At 43.8% G+C, this 20,593-nt stretch overlaps 1 long non-coding RNA gene across 1 annotated transcript; it reads left to right on the forward strand.

The window, feature by feature from the left end:
- Nucleotides 1-979: 979 nt before the first annotated feature.
- On the forward strand, nt 980-1,644 carry LOC117753596. The gene is made up of 3 exons (XR_004612269.1): nt 980-1,171; nt 1,449-1,531; nt 1,621-1,644. It is a non-coding gene; the product is annotated as an uncharacterized LOC117753596 (long non-coding RNA).
- Nucleotides 1,645-20,593: the final 18,949 nt, after the last annotated feature.

Here is a 20,593-nt window from a genome sequence, read left to right on the forward strand (position 1 = left end):
CTCAGCACTCGCAGTGGCAGGAGGAGCGCGGTGTGTGGTATCAACCCAGTACGTTTAATCTGCTCTATGGAACTGAACCTTTGCTTGTTTCACCGTACTGCTGCATATTTATATCTGCTCCTACAGATAACTGACATTTTATATCAATGCTGATTCTCAATCTTTACTTCGTTTGTTTCTTTGTCTGCTGAACAGATTTCCACTAAACTAGTTGTGAGGATGGAACGTGGGCCACAGGTCCTCAGTAGAGCTCAGACCTCCACAAGGCCCAACAGTCTCCTTATGAAACCACTTTGAAATTCACCAGGCCCAAGATCTGCACCAAAGTTCACACACTCATAAATATCAGTCCTCTAAATTTGTCAGATTGTTTCTTCATCTTCATCAGTTATTCGCAGGGAAATCGATGAAAATGTTGAAAAACGTCCTCTCTCACAATGGTAATGTGAAAAAACAACAAATCCTGGATCCACACAACATGTGATGAGTTCTTCTCTGAGCCTGACCATAACACACCTTCCTGCCAAGTTTCATGGAAATCTGTCCAGTAGTTGTTGTGTAATGTTGCTTAAAGCCCAACAAACAAATGGAACATTGAACAGATCCATTAGTTTTCTTTCTTTAACATTGGACCTTTCTGGACATTTTCCCTGAGAGGACTGATGTGTGTGAAATGTGGTGAAGCTGGAATTGACTGTTGGTCCTTGGAGGAGATATCAGCTCCACTGAGTGACCTTCTAGTTCAGTTCATCACTCCAAGGCCACACCCTCCTCCACATGAATCATTCTGATGATAGGAAATGTTCAGAAAGTCTCATCAGAGCCTGAAACCACATTCTGACAACGATGATATTATTGATCCCTTTTCTTCTCAGCTCCCGTCCATGTGTCACCGAGTGGAACAACAATCCACTGCACTGCTCCAAACACCAAACCCCCGACACACCTGGTGTGGAAGTTCAACCCACAGTCAGATCATTGTGGACCAGACCGGGGTCGACGGCCCCCCCAGGGTCTCAGAGCAGTGGGAGGCAGCAGGTGGAGGATGTGTCAGCGTCAGGCAGCCTCACGCTGCACCACTTATCTTCAGATCACCAGGGAACGTTCACCTGTGAACTCAGTAGTGAAGAGGAGACGCATTTCATCAACAGCTACGTGACGATAGAGGAAGGTAAGATCCCATGAGACGAGAACTGATTGATGAAATCCTCAGAGCGACTGTCAGACCTTAGGCTAGTGCAGTGAGCCCTGGTTCCTCCTGGTGGAGCAGATCCCCCAGGGCTCCGTCCTCCAGCTCATCAGGAGCATCATGTCCACATGTTGTCAGGAGAACATACAGGAACGAGGAGGCCACACACACACACACTACACTTTACACTGAAGACACATCACTGCACTTTGTTGATGCTACAGTTCTACTCTCTGAATTACAGGTTTTTCAGGTTCAGTTGCAGGAATTGTGGTCGGAGTACTCGTTGTGTGTGCAGCATTAGGAGCTGGAGCAGGATTCTTCTACTTTAGAAGACTAAAGGTAAATATTAATACTTACAATAATTCTGCTATTTATTTATTATGTGTTGTTTCTTCTAATGATTATTCTTTTGAACTCAGAGAAAAAAGAACAAACACGAAATGGATCATCCACAATCAGAGGCTACAGAGAGGAAACCTTTAAAGTAAGTTTACTGTATATTCTGTACTGAGAGTTACAATATTCTGCTCTAAAGAATAACCCTGTTGTCATGGAGATGCTGTAAACTACTTTATTCTTGTCACGTTGCTCTAACAGCTTCATCTCAGCTGCATCAGCAGACACATCCTAAAGCAGCAGTTTCTGAGAGTTCGTTCAAAAACCATATCGATATTAGAGTGAAAGAAAATCTGATTCATGAAGATACATGAATATGAGTATGACCCTCCTAGTGTGTGTGTGTGTGTGTGTGTGTGTGTGTTCCCACCCTGCGTTTGTACGCCACCACCAACCAGTGCAGTGTCCGTCCCTCCAGGTTCCTGACATGTTGCATTCACAATAATATGAGGTCACTGTAACCTTTGACCTTTGACCACCTGAATCTAATGAGTTCCTCTGTCAGTCTGAATGAACGCTTGAACAAATCTGAAAGGATTCTCTTGAGGAAGTTTTTAACATGTTCATGAGGCAAAGAGGGGATTTACCAGGGTGAGGGGTCACATGATCACGTTTTGTATGAATGTTGTGTTTTCTGATTTTATTCTAACAGATATTTTCTTTAATTACAGACCCAGTGGTTGTGAACTCTTAGAGACTCAGTGTGAAGTCTTGGCCTCAGCTCTGAAGTCAGACCCCTCAGATCTGACAGAACTGATCTGAGCTGCAACGAGCCTGCAGGATTCAGCAGTGAAGCTGCTGTGTTCTGGACTGAGAGTCTACAACTGTCCGACTGGAGACTCTGAGGTCTTAAATCCTTCTTCACTTTCAGACTTTCTTTCTTATTGGTCATTATTTATTTAAATTGTCTCAGTGCTGCTCTGCTCACTGTCCCCTCAGTCATCTGTCCCTCACCCAGCCTGTCAGTCACGTCCACTCATCAGCTCCATTCACCTGCACTCACCTGCTCCTGATCACTAAGAAATTGTCAGTAAATAACATGTGAGACTGAGGCCGCGCACTCGTCCTCCATCAGGTTTTCAAAATAAGACACATTCTGATTGAAACACGTTGGACAGTTGATAAGTATAGAAACAAACAGGAAGTGACTGTCAGGAGCCATCCCTACTTAACAGTGTTTAATTACACAAACCTGCTCAGTGACCAACACACAGAGAAGAAGGAGATGAATGAAACAATGGTCCAACATGTCTGATCTTATATTTATCTTCAGGTCACAGACTGGACTGAGGTCAGCAGCATGTTGAGAGTCTGTGTTGACATGATGACGATCCACAACAACAGGAGGACACATTCTAATATTCATATTTCTTTATTCAGGTTGAAGAACTGCAGTCTGTCAGAGATCAGCTGTTCTTCTCTGTCTTCAGCTCTGAGGTCAAACCCCTCTCATCTGAGAGGACTGGATCTGAGAGACAACAACCTGCAGGACTCAGGAAGTGAAGGAGCTGTGTGGTTTTCTACAGAGTCCAACCTGTCAACTGGAGACTCTGAGGTCAGACATCATGTTTTAATGTTAAAGGTTCAGTCTAAATATAATGTCTATATTTAAATATAAAGTATTTAATTCTAAAGTCTGTAAATATAAAGTATTTAAATATAAATGTCTCATTCTAAAGTAAAGAAAACAACAACTGGTACAATTCAGATGAAACTAGTGAAAACATCCTAGGATTCTTTCTCTTCAGTTTCTAACAATGGATCCTTTCACCTGAATCTTCCACACTGGAGCTTGAAGGTCAAAGTGCAGAACATGTGTTCCTAACAGTGAACACTGATACTGAGCTGAGAGATGTTTGTAGAATGAGCTGAGGACCGAGTCCGGCTCAATGTGACTGAAGTTTTATCTGAAAGAGAAACAATCCAATGCTGGACAATGTGTACATGTAATTGTGGCAATCGTCCTTGCCACGGGGCTCTCCCACACACAGCCAGAGACGGAAGTGTTGCTCTTAAACATCTTTATTCACAAATAAACATAAATTCAAAGTGCCAACTTAAAGCGGACTGGCTTTGCAGCCCAGTCCTCCACTCAGTGTCCGGGAGTCTCTGGAGCCTCAGTCTCTCTGAGTTCCTTCCTGAGTTCTGAGTCCTGAGGCAGCGCCGACGCTGCCTTTTAAGCATGAGGACCAATCAGCTAACAGCTCTCACTGCGCTGATTGATCCTCTATAGCAGGTGAGGGTGCTCTCCCAGCCCCCTCACCTCCACAGTAATGTTTCTGTGGAAGCTAACCAGGACTTGTCCCGGTTGGTCCTGCGGACTGACCACATGACAGCGTGCTGCGTTGGTGTTCTGGGACTGGGCTCAGTGTCCAGACTCAAGTTGATTATATTTGATTCCTTTTATTTTTAGGACCAAGTTCTTCAGCCCTGTTTCTTCCACTTTGGGTTCATTTCCAACATGAAACCCTTCCTCTGGTTTCAGGGACTTACACGGGGTCGTCCATGCCTTTATCTTTTCACCACTAGATCTCTGTCCCGCCCTGTAACACACGTGTTCCTCAGGCTCCCTGCACCACTTTCAACTGGTCCAACTTGCTGCTCAGATCATCACCACTTCAAGGAAACATGATCATAGAACCTGCTTCGCCCCTTTCACACATCAACTGTGGCACATGTTCTGACAAGTGGGTCGGACATTCTCTGGAGCTGAAGCAGCAGCAGGAGATTGTCCGGGTCCGACTCGTTCACAGCAACAGGAACATGTGGGAACATTCAGACGAGGGGCGGAGCCAAAACACATATCTCCATGATAACCATGGTTACGTTAAGTTATGTTAAGTTACAGGTTCACTGTGAAGGAGTTAGTGACGTCTCCAGGTGTCGTACATGTGAACGTAGTCCACTTGTTCACGTGTACGACTCCTGAACATGTCCAGCAAGATATTTAGAGACATCTAGTGGTGAAGTTACATATTACAACAACTGAACCCCGAGGACACGAGGACTTTCAAGCTGTTTTCAGTCATGAACTCTGTAAAATAGTGTCTGGACATTTTCTGGACTTTGACTTTCACATATGAAGAACGTGTGGAGCAGCAGGAGGCCGGACATGACGTATAAACTCTGCTGTGGAAAGATCAGTGTTGTTGTTTACAGCTCATCCACACCGGCGTCGGCCCTCATTACCAAAAGATCTGGAATCTCCTCGTGTTTCCAAGTTGACGTCTTCGTCTTCTACGTGTACGGCTCCTCTTCTTCATCCTGAGATATTTGTGTTCTTCCAGTTTCACGTCCGTCACGTGTTAGAAACCTCGTCAACACGTCCACTCGCTCTCTGTGAATCCTCTGGACATTCACCTGCTCTATTCTCACATGGACTCACTCAGAAACTTTATTAGGAGGCTGCAGGAAAAGTTCCAGAAAATGTCCAGAACAACTTGACTCAGACTTCAGGTCTAAAACAGAGACAGTGATGTTTAGTCAAAGTCCTTTATTTTCACACATGAACTCAGTTTAATTTACAGTTAAGTTTTATTCTTTATTCAGGTTGAGGGGCTGCAGTCTGTCAGAGATCAGCTGTTCTTCTCTGGCTTCAGCTCTGAGGTCAAACCCCTCTCATCTGAGAGAACTGGATCTGAGTCTAAACAACCTGCAGGACTCAGGAGTGAAGGAGCTGTGTGGTTTTCTACAGAGTCCAACCTGTCGACTGGAGACTCTGAGGTCAGTTCACTGACTGACGTTTGTAGATCTCATATCTATAAAACACCATTTATACACAATTTATCTCATTAATTCTAATTTAACATAATTCCTCTTCATACATAACTTGAATCCATTCATTAATTAATCTGTGACATTTTAAATATTCAGCTACTTGTTAAAACACTGAGTTTAGTTCTGGATTTCCTAAACTGATCTGCAGGACAGAGACCGGGTCCAAATAATCTATTTGTACTGAATCAGGACTCGTTTTTAGTCCAACATGTCTGATTTCATATTTATCTTCCATGTTATGAGTCTGTGCTGACATGAATATGTGTCTGTTATTTTCACACATGAACTCAGTTTAATTTACAATTAAGTTTTATTCTTTATTCAGGTTGTGGGACTGCAGACTGTCAGAGATCAGCTGTTCTTCTCTGGCTTCAGCTCTGAGGTCAAACCCCTCTCATCTGAAAACTGGATCTGAGTGACAACGACCTGCAGGACTCAGGAGTGAAGGAGCTGCTTGATCTACAGCAGAGTCCAACCTGTCGACTGGAGACTCTGAGGTCAGTAGATGGTTGGAGTCAGTCCACGCTGCTTTCATCAGTATGTTACTAAACACAGTCAGTATCACAGATCCAGGGTCTGTGCTACCAAGCAGGATTTGTGGTTATCAGGTTAACTTCAGGTTTAGTTTTTTCAGTCCTACGAAGCTCGTCCACTTCTTAACGAGGTAAATCACCATGGTAACTTCTGATGAACGGCTAACCTGCTCCAGGTTAAGTTGGAGATCAACCCGTATCAAAGCTCCGCCCACTGACCACAGTGACTCTACACCAGGGGTAATCAACTCAAATTTAAAGAGGTCCAGTTATAGAAAATTTCTTGAAGCAAAGGTCCGGAAGATCATAATGTCTAACTATTTAGTGTGATACATATTTAAGTAGCCTAGTAGTTGTATCAACATCTGCATGTACTAAATACCTGACTGTCAAATCAAATGAATTCAGTACGATTCAAAAACCTTTTGACAATATTTATTGTCACGTAACAAAGAACTGAACATATATGTATGATTGCAGATATGTATAATGTTCTCTCATTAACTACATAAAAGTAGGGCTGCATTTCAAAATAAGAGAAAATAAATAAAATGTGAAAATTGTGCATGTTCAAATAAAGGGCTTAACTTCAGAAAAATTAAATAAAGGGAGCAAAAGCTTGAATTTCCCTTTTTCTGTTTCACATCTTGACCCAAAAGTCTCAACCAATTTTACAGATAATAAATCTCAACACATCTTAACAATTGAACAGTTTTAGAATCACTTTCTTCCTCTGTTTCTCTCCCTTTCTCCGTCTCACTCCTGTTTTTCTCCCTTTCTCCGTCTCACTCCTGTTTCTCCCTTTCTCCGTCTCACTCCTGTTTCTCCCTTTCTCCGTCTCACTCCTGTTTCTCTCCCTTTCTCCGTCTCACTCCTGTTTCTCCCTTTCTCCGTCTCACTCCTGTTTCTCCCTTTCTCCGTCTCACTCCTGTTTCTCTCCCTTTCTCCGTCTCACTCCTGTTTCTTCCCTTTCTCCGTCTCACTCCTCTGTTTCTCTCCCTTTCTCGTCTCACTCCTCTGTATCTCTCCCTTTGTTTTCTCTACCTGTATCTCTATCTGTCTTTTTCTTTCTCCCGTCTTCTCATGTGTAAGTTGCCTCTAACTCTCTCATCTGTTTGCACTGTAGAGTCGCAATGTTTACCTCCTGGAATGCACAGACCTGATTGGCTGAGTGGTATCACGTGGGATGGCTTAACTCGCATGCAATTGGTCTGTGCGTTTCCTCATCCGCTAAACCACTACCGTAAAGACTACAAAAGCTGCGCCGGTTACAAATAGAAGCGCCCCGTCAGGTTTTAAATCATAACCTTCTGATTTGGCTGTAGGTCCGGGTCCGTACGGGACGGCTTCTGGGTCCGGACTCGGACCGCGGACCTCAGAGACAGTGTGTGTCCTCAGAGTCAGTGAGACAGTGTGTGTCCTCAGAGTCAGTGAGACATTGTGTCCTCAGAGACAGTGAGACAGTGTGTGTCCTCAGAGACAGTGAGACAGTGTGTGTCCTCAGAGACAGTGAGACAGTGTGTGTCCTCAGAGTCAGTGAGTCAGTGTGTGTCCTCTGAGACAGTGTGTGTCCTCAGAGACAGTGAGACAGTGTGTGTCCTCAGAGACAGTCAGTGTGTGTCCTCAGAGACAGTGTGTGTCCTCAGTCAGTGAGACAGTGTGTGTCCTCAGACAGTGAGACAGTGTGTGTCCTCAGAGGACAGTGAGACAGTGTGTGTCCTCAGAGACAGTGTGTGTCCTCAGTCAGTGAGACAGTGTGTGTCCTCAGAGTCAGTGAGACTGTGTGTGTCCTCAGAGACAGTGTGTGTCCTCAGAGACAGTGAGACAGTGTGTGTCCTCAGAGACAGTGAGACAGTGTGTGTCCTCAGAGACAGTGAGACAGTGTGTGTCCTCAGTCAGTGAGACAGTGTGTGTCCTCAGAGACAGTGAGACAGTGTGTGTCCTCAGAGACAGTGAGACAGTGTGTGTCTTCCACTCGTCTTGTTAGTAAACAACAGATTCAGATCTCGTGTCCTCGAGTTATTTTATCTCGTTCACACGTTATTATGTCGTGGTCACGTATATATTTTTACCAAATGCCACCAGGGGGCGCTGTAACTGACACATTGACACGATCCCAGATGTTTCACCAGCTGTTCTTCCTGCATTTAGCAGCTGTGACTGAGTTTATTTTATTCTGGATCATGTGTTTGTTCTCCTCTGATTTTTATTATAGAACAGTTTGATCCTGGTTGTGAAATGAGGCCTGCTGTCAGTCAAACTGTCCATGGCTGTGATTGGTCACACACAGTAGACCCCGCCCCTTTTATGTGCACGCTCAGATCTCGATGAGGAAAACCTGAGTTAACTTAACGAGTTGATAACCAGCGTCATGTGACCACTTAGCCTGACTGTGTCTGTCAGGTCCAGTTGAGCTGGATCTCAGAAAGATCTCCTGGACATGTTGAAGTGTCTTCGTAGTTCAGGCCTCAGTGTTTCCTCAGTGAAGCTGTGAGAGGACAATGAGGACAGACGTCAGGATTGGACAGAAACACAGAGAGACAACAGTCGGCCAATCAGACGAGCCACAAGCTGCTTGGGATCATTGATTGAGTTGACGTGAAGACGACAGTTGTTGTTGTTTTCATGTGAACAGGAAATGAAGCTGGACCACAGCTGACAGCCTCACACGAGGAACAGAGACGGTGTCGTCTTCATCTGATCTGAGACAGTTTGTTCTCTCACTTCATCAGTGAAGAACTGATCAGATGGATCTTTGTCACAGCTCCGAGATCAGTGGGACTGAAGCCTCTCCTCATCACCATGGTAACCAGGAGCTCTTTATACAGAGCAGAACCTCTGCTGAGGTCCATCTGTCTCATCTGGTCCCAGTTTGTCAGAAGCAGATGTTCATCAACACACAGTGAAACATGTCTTCACCTGTAACAGCAGTAAATCCACCTCTCAGGTGTCCACTCTGCACTTTGACATGCAGAGGAAACACACTTAGCTCTTAGCGTGTTCATTCCAACACGTGAACATGAAGCAGAGAGGAAGCTGCTTCCACCTCTGAACAGGACTGAAGTCCCTGCTGCTCTTTCTACTGGATGTGCTGCATCACTGACTCACAGCTGATGAAGTGAGTCTCTGGAACACTGATGTCTTCTTCTCTCAACAGATGGGAGTGGTGATCTTTGTGGATCTGAGTGTGAAGAGGACAGTGTGTGTGGACGGAGGCTGAGCTGTGTCCTGAGGATCCAGAGGCTGAAGCAGCAGCAGCTTGTGTGTAGAGCGGCTCTGACTGGGCCCTTGTTGCTGGGAGGCAGAGTGGAGGACAGAGCTCCACAGGAATCAGAGGAGGTTGTTGTAATATGTAACTTCACCACTAGATGGCCCTCCACACCAATTGTGTTTATTCACATGAAGAATGTGTTTATTGAAATGACAACACAAGCAGAATATATAACCCCTCTATAAAGAGTCACATATATGTGTTTAAGTTTCCTTTATTCTGTCCCACCTTTGTCCCTCAGTCTGTCTCCATGTGTGTAGAACCACATTCTGTTTGTTTATGAGCTGAAAGTTCCTGGATTCACGTCACAAATTGATTTAGTTCAACACAAAGTTCAACACAATCAAATCACTTTGAGTTTAAAATCGGACTTTTGTCTTTGACACAAAAGATCAAAACTCTGGACTTAAAAATGGGACGTTTTCATTTCTGCATCAGGTGCAGAGCGGTGGTTGCTTTTCTACTTTTGACCCACAGGTGGCGCTGTAGTATAACAGCAGCACATCCCAGTCAAAGCCTTTATATTCAGTCTATGAGTCAAACACATGGATCATTTCCTCTGTGACAAACCAGATGTAACGAGAAGAAAAACATCTCAGAGAGAAAGTCCTGTTTCTACTTGTCTCTGCTTTAATGCTCAATAAACATCCTTCCACCGACTTCACTGGAATCATGACTCTGCTTTTCTTTCCTCTTGCAAACAAACAGGTGGAAACATCTCGTCCTTGGTGCAGGTAGAAGAACAAAATCACCAGTTTGACATAATGGAAACAACCAGAAGAAAAGTGAATGTCACATTTACAGTATGAAGAAGAGTCGATGAAGAGCAGAGCATCTTTAAGTCTCTGAGGAAACTGTTTCATAAACATTTTACCATATTTAATAGAAAACTGACCCGAGGACGTTTTATACAAACGTAGATGAAGATTCTTGTTGTACGTTCTCGACACCACCTCAGAACAACCACAAGGGGGAGACTGTAGCAGGCCTCTGGGAACAGCAGCATGCTGGGAAATAATTGATGATGGGAGGTTCACAGCAGAGACAAGGGACAGAAAGTGTCTGAGAGATGATGTCCTGAAGACATTGGACATTTTGGGCCTGTTGTGTTTGTGTTATTTTGTGGAGACACAATGACTGCACTGCTGTCAAAGTTATGATACAACAGTAACTGTCACTCACTCATGCAAAACATGTGGATGTGATTATCCAGCGCGAAACTAAGACAAGCACTCCGACACCTTCTGGCCCAAAACCAACGCTCTGACTGTTGAACCTGTGAGAGACGCAGGGGGAGGAGCCACTGAGGAGGTGGTTTTCTGAACAGACGCCGTGGGGGGGGGGGGGGGGGGGGTCGAATTCAGACACTCCAGAGACGGGAGGAATCTCAGAGGACGAGTTTGTCGCTCACGGCCCGATTAGTGATGTCAAAGCAGGTGACGGGTGGTAAGAAGAAGAAGGGAGCACTGTCGTCGAGAAAGTTCACACAAAAGGTGGAACCAGTTGGAAACTCGCAAACTTGACCAAACATGAGAGGCGACTGTAAACCTTGTTAGTGACGAGGGAACGCGCCGGACATCAACTGTACGACGTGACCACGAATCAAATCCATACAGACAATCGCGCTCATGACGCATCAGGTTGTCCATGTGAACGCGGCCGACAGGATCAAATAATAGACTGTGAATAAAAGCGTCTCCACTTCCTCCCACTGTCCAGAAATGAAGCCACATTATCTCAGGTACCAGGTCGTTTGGAACAGAGTCTGTGCTGCAGCCGCCGTATCGAGGTCCTGCTCGCTTCAGGCACTCGACCAATCAGAGTCAGTCTCAGCAGTTAATCATTACGTCTCATGAAATAACCAAATGACCCATACTACAGCCGGCCACCAGGGGGCAATGGAGACACGGACCTAAAGTCCAACTTGACACCAAACCTTCACCCAGGTTTACTTCAACCCAGTGAGCTGGTCCATGGATCAGTTAGATTCCTGATCCAGCTTCGTTCAGAGCGTCAGCAGCTGGAGACACAGATTCTTCCTCAGGCGTGTGGTGAAATCTTTCCCTTGAGGAGGCAGTGAAGGACTTTTCCACTTCAAAAGGGCTGAAACATTAAAGACTGACCTCCTGTTTTCTGCTGCTGTCGCCTTCACTGTCCAGTAAAAACTCCCAGAGGCCAAACTCCCTCTGGATCCTGGAGCCGAGAAGATGAATGTGACTGTAAATTACTGATATTTGAACAAAGGAGACTGAGAGAAACCCTCCGAACCCTGACGTGAAATCTACAGCAGACTCAGTCGACCTTTCTCTCTGCGCTTCATGAACTGAACCTCTGTCATATTTAATGTGACGTTATTAAAACAGACTAATCACTGAAGTCTGAGTGTGTTGTTCTTTCTACACATATTAACTACACAAGGTTAAAGTCCCTCAGAGTTAGATTTTATTGTAAATTCATGTTGCACATTAATCTGCTGAAAGAGTTTTTTAAACCACAACCAACTATCTGCAACCAAACCCTCGTGCAGAGTGCAGAACAGCCTGAAGCCTCCGGGGGTGAAAATGACATTTTCAGAAAAGTTGTGTTTAGATATTTACACATTCACAGATTCTGACAAACACAAAAAAAACACACATTTTCAGACAGTTTCTGTTTCTTATCATCTCTGACGTCTGATGAGTAAATTAACATCGGCTCAGAAATCACAGGGGAGAGAAAACGTTAGTTGGAACAGAACTTCACTGAGAAACATCACATTTTAAAGTTTTCCTTCATTCTCATAGTAAACCGGTGACAGCTGCCTGAACGTCCATCAGCTCGATGCAAACTGGAACAGCTGACAGTTAATTCTGCTCAGTCTTAATGGTGCCAGTTTGTTAAGAGTATGAGAACTTGACTGAAAACAGAGTCCACAGTGTAAAACTCACCCAATCCAGAGTTTCCCCCCCCCCTCAAAGCATCATGGGAACTGTAGGAGCAAAGGCAAGAAAACAATGAGAAGGCAAGAAATCAATTAAATGAACTTTTCCTATGTGGTCCGTGTTTGACAAAATAACAGTTGAGGAATCTGTTTAGTTTGAGAATGTTGAGTTCTGAACGTTTGAATTGACGTTTTCCAGAGATTTTAAAAGTAAACAATGACGAGACAGGAATATGTCGCCTCCTCGCTTATACAGAGCGAGGACATTTGTCCAACCGCTGGTCACTGTAGCTTGAATGAAACAATAAGGAGGAAGCAGTGAGAAAGTTCAGGGACTATTTTAAGAAGCTGAGTCATAATAATGAAGGTAAAGAAAACATTGTGTGTTGTCGTGACGATGAAGGAACACGTCATCGACTGTAAATACCTTTCAGACACACTAATGTTTGGTTTCGGTGTTTTCATTGGAGTTGCTAATAATATAAAAATATTGAATATAACCAGATTAATAGAATTAGAATGGCAGCTCAGTTACCTAATAAACCAGAAACTGGTAGATTCATCTTATTTCACATCTTTTTTTTTATTCTTGAAGTCAGAAAAGGTTCAGTGTGTAGAATGTAGTGATATCTAGTGTTGAATTGTCATGTTGCAGCTGAATCCCCCTCACCTCACCCTTTACCCCATTCAAGGGTAAAGACATAAACAATTCATACAATTTAAATCATTACACACTCGTGAAAACATAATTACTTTATATTCAATTTCTCCAATAGAACCTTTCAACCTAAATATTACACACTGAGCCTTCAATGTTTGACAGAGTTGCAGCGGAACAACCTGTGAGTGAGTTTGACCTTTACTCTGTACAATCACTGAGTAGCTGATTGTAGTTAAGAGTTTGATCGTCAGCTGCCGGAGAAACGATTCAGTCTCATGTCCTCAAACCTGCTTGTCTGCATGTTTTCACTGTCTCTCCTTCTCGTGTCATGAGTCAAACCAGCTGTTAACTCGTCTCTTCTTCCATTGATCCACATCCAGTTCTCACAGAGTGAAAGAAAGATGTCTGGGTTCAAGTCTCTGGTTGTGTTGATCCTCAACATGTGGACTCTCACCACAGCAGGTACGTGAAGTCTGATCTTACTCAGAAATCACAGTTCTGTTTGAACGTAGTACTTTGTACAGCATGTTGGTTTCCATCAGACGAAGCAGGAAACAGGAGAAATGATTGTGAAGGTTATAACAACATAGAGAAACACATGTTCTCACTGAGCTGGAGGTGAAACAGTTCACACCAGATGTTGGGTTCTTTTATTCTTCATCGAAACTTCATCGTCAACAGAACTGAACTGAGTTGTGGTTTTGTGTGTGTGTGTGTGTGTGTGTGTGTGTGTGTGTGTGTGTATAAATCTCAGCCCTGTGACACTCAAACACTAACGATGCTGTAACATTATATTTTCCAATGTATAAAAAGAAACAAAAATCATCACATTAAGATTTAGTTACCAAATTAATTTTAATGGTAAAGAAATTAATCTGTGACGAAGTCGAGAGGAAACAGCTTCTCTTGTTCCAAGTGTTGGAATCTTGCAGAACCAGATTGACTACGTTCCACAAACGTTCCAGAGGAAACATGTGATGACGCTTTAGTTTTTAATTTGTCACAGAATCAAACAACACATGTTGTATATAACCCAATCAGATGATGCTAACTTTGGATTCTATATTTCTATATATTCTATATCTATATTTTTATTCCACTTGATAATGATGTCATGATTTTTTACCATATGATGACGATTGACTGGTTAATGTCAATCATCTGTAAATTGTGTCTCTAATGTTATTGGTTGTGTTGTGCATATGATACATTAAGCGTGACACAATTAAAAGGTGTGCCTTTGGGCATTCAATAAATTTGGTTATCAGAAGAAATATTTAATAATAATATTAAAAATATTAATATTAAATAATGACTTTAATTGATTAAAGTTACCTCAGGGCACCACCCTTCAAAAGAAGGGAAAAGACAGACAATGTATTGATTAAGTCTCATGAAAGAACTAACTACAAATTTGGAACTCTGATTAATAATTCAATTAATAACTATAAACAAAATTATCACATAGGTAGTTAGCAAAGTTGAAGGATATAGAGTTCTTGACAGTGTAGAGGTTGGCAAAATTCACATTTATGCAACATTAATGAAAACATTTGTTACAGAAAAACATTTATGAAGATAATAAAGTATAAAAACACAAATTACTAAAGGTGTACTTACTATATAAAGATGTGTATGTGAGTAGGCGTGTGTGTGTGTGTGTTGGTGCCAGGTTAGAGAAAGTAGCTCGTTGCATGCAGAGAAAGACTGAAGAGCATAACATAACTAACCTTAACTTTCGAATAACTTATAACCAAAATATCACAACAACACAAATCAAACTTATAAACATCACACGGAATCGAATAAACAGTCTTTGCTTAGCCTAGTATAATTATTAAGCCCAGTTGTGTTACCCGTCCATGAAAAGGGAAAAAGGTTGATGTGCTGTTTGAAGTCCAGTGAAGTCGTCTTGCTGGTTTGTGGCTCCTGTTGTTGTGGTTCTGCTGTGCGATGCAGCTCTTGTGCTGAAGTTCTTAAGCAGGCTCTCGCGTCGCTGCCTTTGAAAGGTTTCAGCAGTCTGCTCCAGGCAGGCCTGCTTGAAGGTTGGTAGAGCTTGGGTAGGGAGGAGGTTTCCCTGGCTGGGTGAGCTGGAGAGCTGCACCTCTCCTCCATGGAAGTTGAGCAGAAAGAGAGGTGAGCTCCTCTTGGAGAGTTGAGTAGAAGAGATGAGTCGAAAGAGACAGAAGAGACGGGGAACTTGGCTTATATTGGCCTGGTGACCTCATGGGTCATGGGGCCCAGAGTGACCAATAGTGGTTGAAAGTTGTGTTGAGGGTTTTAACACCTCGGTGTGAAGTTGAAGCAGCCTGGGAGACTGAGGTCTGGAGACTCTGGTTTGTCTCCAGAACAAAGAAACATGTGGTCAGACTTTGACTAAACATGTAGGCCGAACTGTAGTTCACCAATACCAGGTCCCAACAGTTGCAAAAATGAATCCCTTACTTAAAGGGGACATAGCATGCAAATTCCACTTTGTTAGTGCTTCTACAGGTTAATGTGGGTATCTGGCTCATGTCTACCAACCCAAAAACTCTGGGGGAAAAACACTTGCGCGTTTTGTTATGGTTCCTCTAAGTCAGAAACGTCATGCTTGAGCGACTCGATTGAGCTTCCTGGGTTTTGTGTCGTAACAAGGCACTGGAAGTCTCCCTACATGGCCTTGGCCCACCCCCCACCTCATCCCCCCCCCGTCCCCCCACACTCATTACGCCGTGTTTACACCGGAGGCAGCGAGGCTGCGAGGCAGCGCAGCGCCGTTCCCAAGCACGCAGCCGCCTGGCTGTTCACACGGGACGAGCATTTCTCCGCTGGTCAGCCAGCGATTCACTCATTTGTCTGGATCGTTGGGAGGCTGCAGCAGTTGCTCGGGCGCGACCGCTCGCTCTCCCATGCGTGAGCTGGAATTTGTGTCAACGCCACACAGCCAGCAGTGTGGAAGACTTCCGCAGTGTCCAGCGCTACTGTACGCCGGGGTACAGTAGTTACGCTGGGGTACAGTAGTTACGCCGGGGTACACCGGACGCGGAAGCGCAGCTGCGAGGCAGCGCAGCGCCGTTCTCCAGCGCTCAGCCGCCTGGCTGTTCACACGGGACGAGCATTTCTCCGCTGGTCAGCCCCATAGACTGTATATATAAGGTCAGCCCGCGATTCTGCTTTCTCCACTTGTTGTTGTACCCGTTGAATGTCGGGGTTCGGGGGTAAATGATGGTCTTCATAGCCCCCCCACCCCACCCCTCTCTTTCTCTCTGTCTGTCTGCTTGTGTGCTTGTAGTGGGGGGGCAGAGGGGGACATTTAATTATGTGATTGGGAAAATTAAAACTCCAGGACAACAGAAGGGGAATACAAAGTATGGGATGCATATTTGATAATTTATATCATATAAAATATGTAATTTATATCGTTTAAAATCATGAGGGGAGGGGGGAGCTGGCTCATTTGCATTTAAAGGAACAGGCACTCAAAACAGGTCACTCTGTGGAGGGCTGTTTTATACAGGGTAAAAAGGAGCTGTTTGAAATGATCCTTGTGGTATTTTGACCAAAGTATGTTACAGACATTTCATTAAGACCCCAAGGAACCATATCAACTTGTGGTAAAATGGGCATGCTATGTCCCCTTTAACAATACACACACAAACATGGGATTCTAAAAAATAAATCTTTCTTTACGTCTAAATTTCCAGATCCTAAATTCTTCTCATCACAAAGAATGTTCAGATTTTGCTGAATCTCAAGGTCAATTTTCTAAATGAACATTTCTGTGATCAACACACAACTTTCCCAGCTTGGTGTGAATCTGAGCCTCTTTTAGTCCATATTGTTGGTTTGACAGTAAATGTACGTTACACATTCGAATGCCTCGTGTGGCAGGAGGTTGTTTTTGTGAAAGCAGCTCAGATAAAACTACTGTATGTTAACTTGCAACAGCCAAACAGACAGACAGTTCCATCAGGATATTTACATTCACAATCCGTCTGAGAGAAAATGCTCTAATTGCACTTTAAAAGAAGCTTCTATTCACCACAGTTGATCCTGAACTGGTTGTTTTTTTACCCGGTGTCTCACAGATGTTGAGGTCTCCTGCGTTTTAGCGGAGAGCTGCATCTTACCCTGCAGATTTCAGCCTGGTACAGACCCAGTCATCCACTGGATAAAGTTGGAACCAGGAAACACTCCTGTCCACTCCTACTACAGAGCCAGAGACCAGTTTGATCTCCAGAGCGAGCGCTTCAGAGGCCGGACATCGCTGTTCACAGAGCAGATCTCCAGAGGAGACGCCTCGATGAGGCTGACGGGGCTGCAGCTTCAGGACCAGGGCAGATACAAGTGCTACACCAGCACCATCAATGGAGACAACAAGGAGTCATTCATCAACCTGAGAGCAGATGGTAAAGAAACTCAGTGAAAACAGAACACAAATACTAGAAATGATATTTGTCTCTGATATAATTATAAAACAGATGAGGCTGGAGATGCACTTGCTGTTTAGTGTTCACATGACCAGATGCTTCATGAGCGTAGCTGCACATTCTGGCTGTGTACTCTCAGCAGTGCCCTCTAGAGTATTTCAGTAGATGGCACGACACAGAACTCAGATCAGATACAACTTCTGGATCTGCATTCTGGCAACACTGACATGTGGCATGTTGAATATTAATCACAATATGTCAAATGAATGAAGAGCTCCAGACACGAGGAGGTAGAACTGCAGCAGGAAGACAGACACTCTCTTGTGTGAGAAATACCTGGGGCGCCCCCCACAGGTGAAATCAAGTAGTGAGCAGGGACGGCTGCAATGAGTCAGATCGAATTTAGGATTTTTAATGTTTCACTTTTTATTTCTTGGTTTATTCAAGGAGGTGAGAAGCCTGGTGGTGTTTTTTGTGACCTTTGACCCCACAGTGAAATGTTTATGAGTGTTTGCACTGAAACAGACACTTGAACTTTCTTTTCAGGACAAATGTCAAAATGAAAGCAGGTAAACTTAGAGTATGTTTTTAAATTCGACTCGAACATACTTTGAAATGTGTTACAGTGTAAACGCATGGTGTGTGTTGAGCTCTCAGACGCAGCTCGCTGGCTTCCAGCTGATAAGATTTCATTCCCAGGAAGCCTGACATTCATGCAAGGTCGTTTGAAACAAGGTCATGGAGTAGATTGAGTGCACGTGCACAAACAGACCTGGTTTCACAGCTGTGCCTCCTGCAAAATAAAATAAAACACTTCATAAAACCTTGTGACGACTTCAGAGAAAGTTGTGATTTTCTCTGGTGTTCATCACACGACTTCTTCTAAATTCACGTGCACAGTTTTTAGTGCTCATGAATCCACCTCGATGGAAACTGTGTCCAACACTCAGACTTTCCTCATGTGTGATATGATCAGATTTACCTGAGCCATGTTTATCTCTGTCTGCTGAATTATGAGCCAGATGCAACAGAATATCATGTGAATGTTCAATTGTCTGGTGTTAACAGGTACAAAGTATTGTGTAGTATAAATACGTCTTTCGAAGTATAACTCAAACCATGTTTTCAGACCTCTAACGTAAAACCAGCATGAGCACTGCTGAACAGAAAGAGCGCCACCTACAGGGCGCACTGTGAATTCAAAGTGATCTGCGTTGAACACGGGTCAAAAGGCCGAAGTCCGGGTGCTGTATAAATACTGATCACTATCACAAAACCATGCTTTCTACGACTGTGTGAGCTCAATACAACAACTCTCAGTTCAATGAGTAACATCAGGAAACAGTCTGAGAAGTGACGGATGATTTCCTGAAGAAGCTTCAACAGTAAAAGAGTCATGTGATCATTCCACTGAGCTTCCTGAAGCAAACTCCAGGTTCTGGAGGAGCGAAGTGGGAAACAGACTTTTCTTATTCAGTAAAGAAGAGAAAACAAAGTCTCTGGAAAGATGACTGTTTTATTTCTAACAGTTTTTATTGGTTCTGAATGATCTCAGGTGAAAGGAGAAGCTCCACAGAAACAACACAGCAAAGAGCAGAGTCTTTCCTCCCACATCACCACGTGGGAAACATCTTCCTGTAAAGTGAATCTCTGTTGTCTTGCAGCTCCGGTGCGTCACGTGGACATTGAGCAGGTGGAGAACAGCTTCACCTGCCGCTCAGAGGGGATCTACCCCGAGCCGCAGCTCACCTGGTCCACCAGGCCTCCGTCCAACGTGACCCTTCAGAACCAAACCTCAGTGAAGGAGACGGAGCAGCAGCTCTATGAGATCAGCAGCACACTGACACTGTCAGACAGAGACACTGTTCTGATCTGCAGCCTCAGCACTCGCAGTGGCAGGAGGAGCGCGGTGTGGTATCAACCCAGTACGTTTCATCTGCTCTATGGAACTGAACCTTTGCTTGTTTCACCGTACTGCTGCATATTTATATCTGCTCCTACAGATAACTGACATCTGATGATAGAAAATGTTCAGAAAGTCTCATCAGAGCCTGAAACCACATTCTGACAACAATGATATTATTTGATCCCTTTTCTTTTCAGCTCCCGTCCATGTGTCACCGAGTGGAACAACAATCCACTGCACTGCTCCAAACACCAAACCCCCGACACACCTGGTGTGGAAGTTCAACCACAGTCAGATCATTGTGGACCAGACCGGGGGCGACGGCCCCCCCAGGGTCTCAGAGCAGTGGAGGCAGCAGGTGGAGGATGTGTCAGCGTCAGGCAGCCTCACGCTGCACCACTTATCTTCAGATCACCAGGGAACGTTCACCTGTGAACTCAGTAGTGAAGAGGAGACGCATTTCATCAACAGCTCCGTGACGATAGAGGAAGGTAAGATCCCATGAGACGAGAACTGATTGATGAAATCCTCAGAGCGACTGTCAGACCTTAGGCTAGTGCAGTGAGCCCTGGGTTCCTCCTGGTGGAGCAGATCCCCCAGGGCTCCGTCCTCCAGCTCATCAGGAGCATCATGTCCACATGTTGTCAGGAGAACATACAGGAACGAGGAGGCCACACACACACACACTACACTTTACACTGAAGACACATCACTGCACTTTGTTGATGCTACAGTTCTACTCTCTGAATTACAGGTTTTTCAGGTTCAGTTGCACTAATTGTGGTCGGAGTACTCGTGTGTGTATTAGGAGCTGGAGCAGGATTCTTCTACTTTAGAAGACAATGGGTAAATATTAATATTTACAATAATTCTGCTATTTATTTATTATGTGTTGTTTCTTCTAATGATTATTTTGTTTGAACAAACCCAAAACGGACCATCTACAATCAGATTCTACAGATGATACCTTCACTGTAAGTTTACTGTATATTCTGTACTGAGAGTTACAATATTCTGCTCTAAAGAATAACCCTGTTGTCATGGAGATGCTGTAAACTACTTTATTCTTGTCACGTTGCTCTAACAGCTTCATCTCAGCTGCATCAGCAGACACATCCTAAAGCATCAGTTTCTGAGAGTTCGTTCAAAAACCATATCGATATTAGAGTGAAAGAAAATCTGATTCCGATATATCGGCCAATAATTTATGAAAAAGATTTGACAATGATTCCTAAGATGTCGTTATCAAACCCTTACGGCAAAGAAATGTAACTGAGACTTGATATTTTACAGTTTAACCATGAACTGTATTATTAATACTTTAATTCAAAAATGTTTATTAATGTCAAATGTTACATCTATTAGTATCGTTCATTCTGTAAAATGAAAGTTTCTATATCAGCAAACATGAAGCAGATGTGTCTGTGAACGTCTCAGATTATTTCTGTCATTTCCTGGAGGAGATATTTGTTTCAGGTTTGTGGAGCAGAAGCAAAAGGACAAAGAAATGCATGATATAAAAAAA

The sequence above is a fragment of the Hippoglossus hippoglossus genome, chromosome 20 (assembly GCF_009819705.1).
Source record: "Hippoglossus hippoglossus isolate fHipHip1 chromosome 20, fHipHip1.pri, whole genome shotgun sequence".
Taxonomy (NCBI): Eukaryota; Metazoa; Chordata; class Actinopteri; order Pleuronectiformes; family Pleuronectidae; genus Hippoglossus; species Hippoglossus hippoglossus.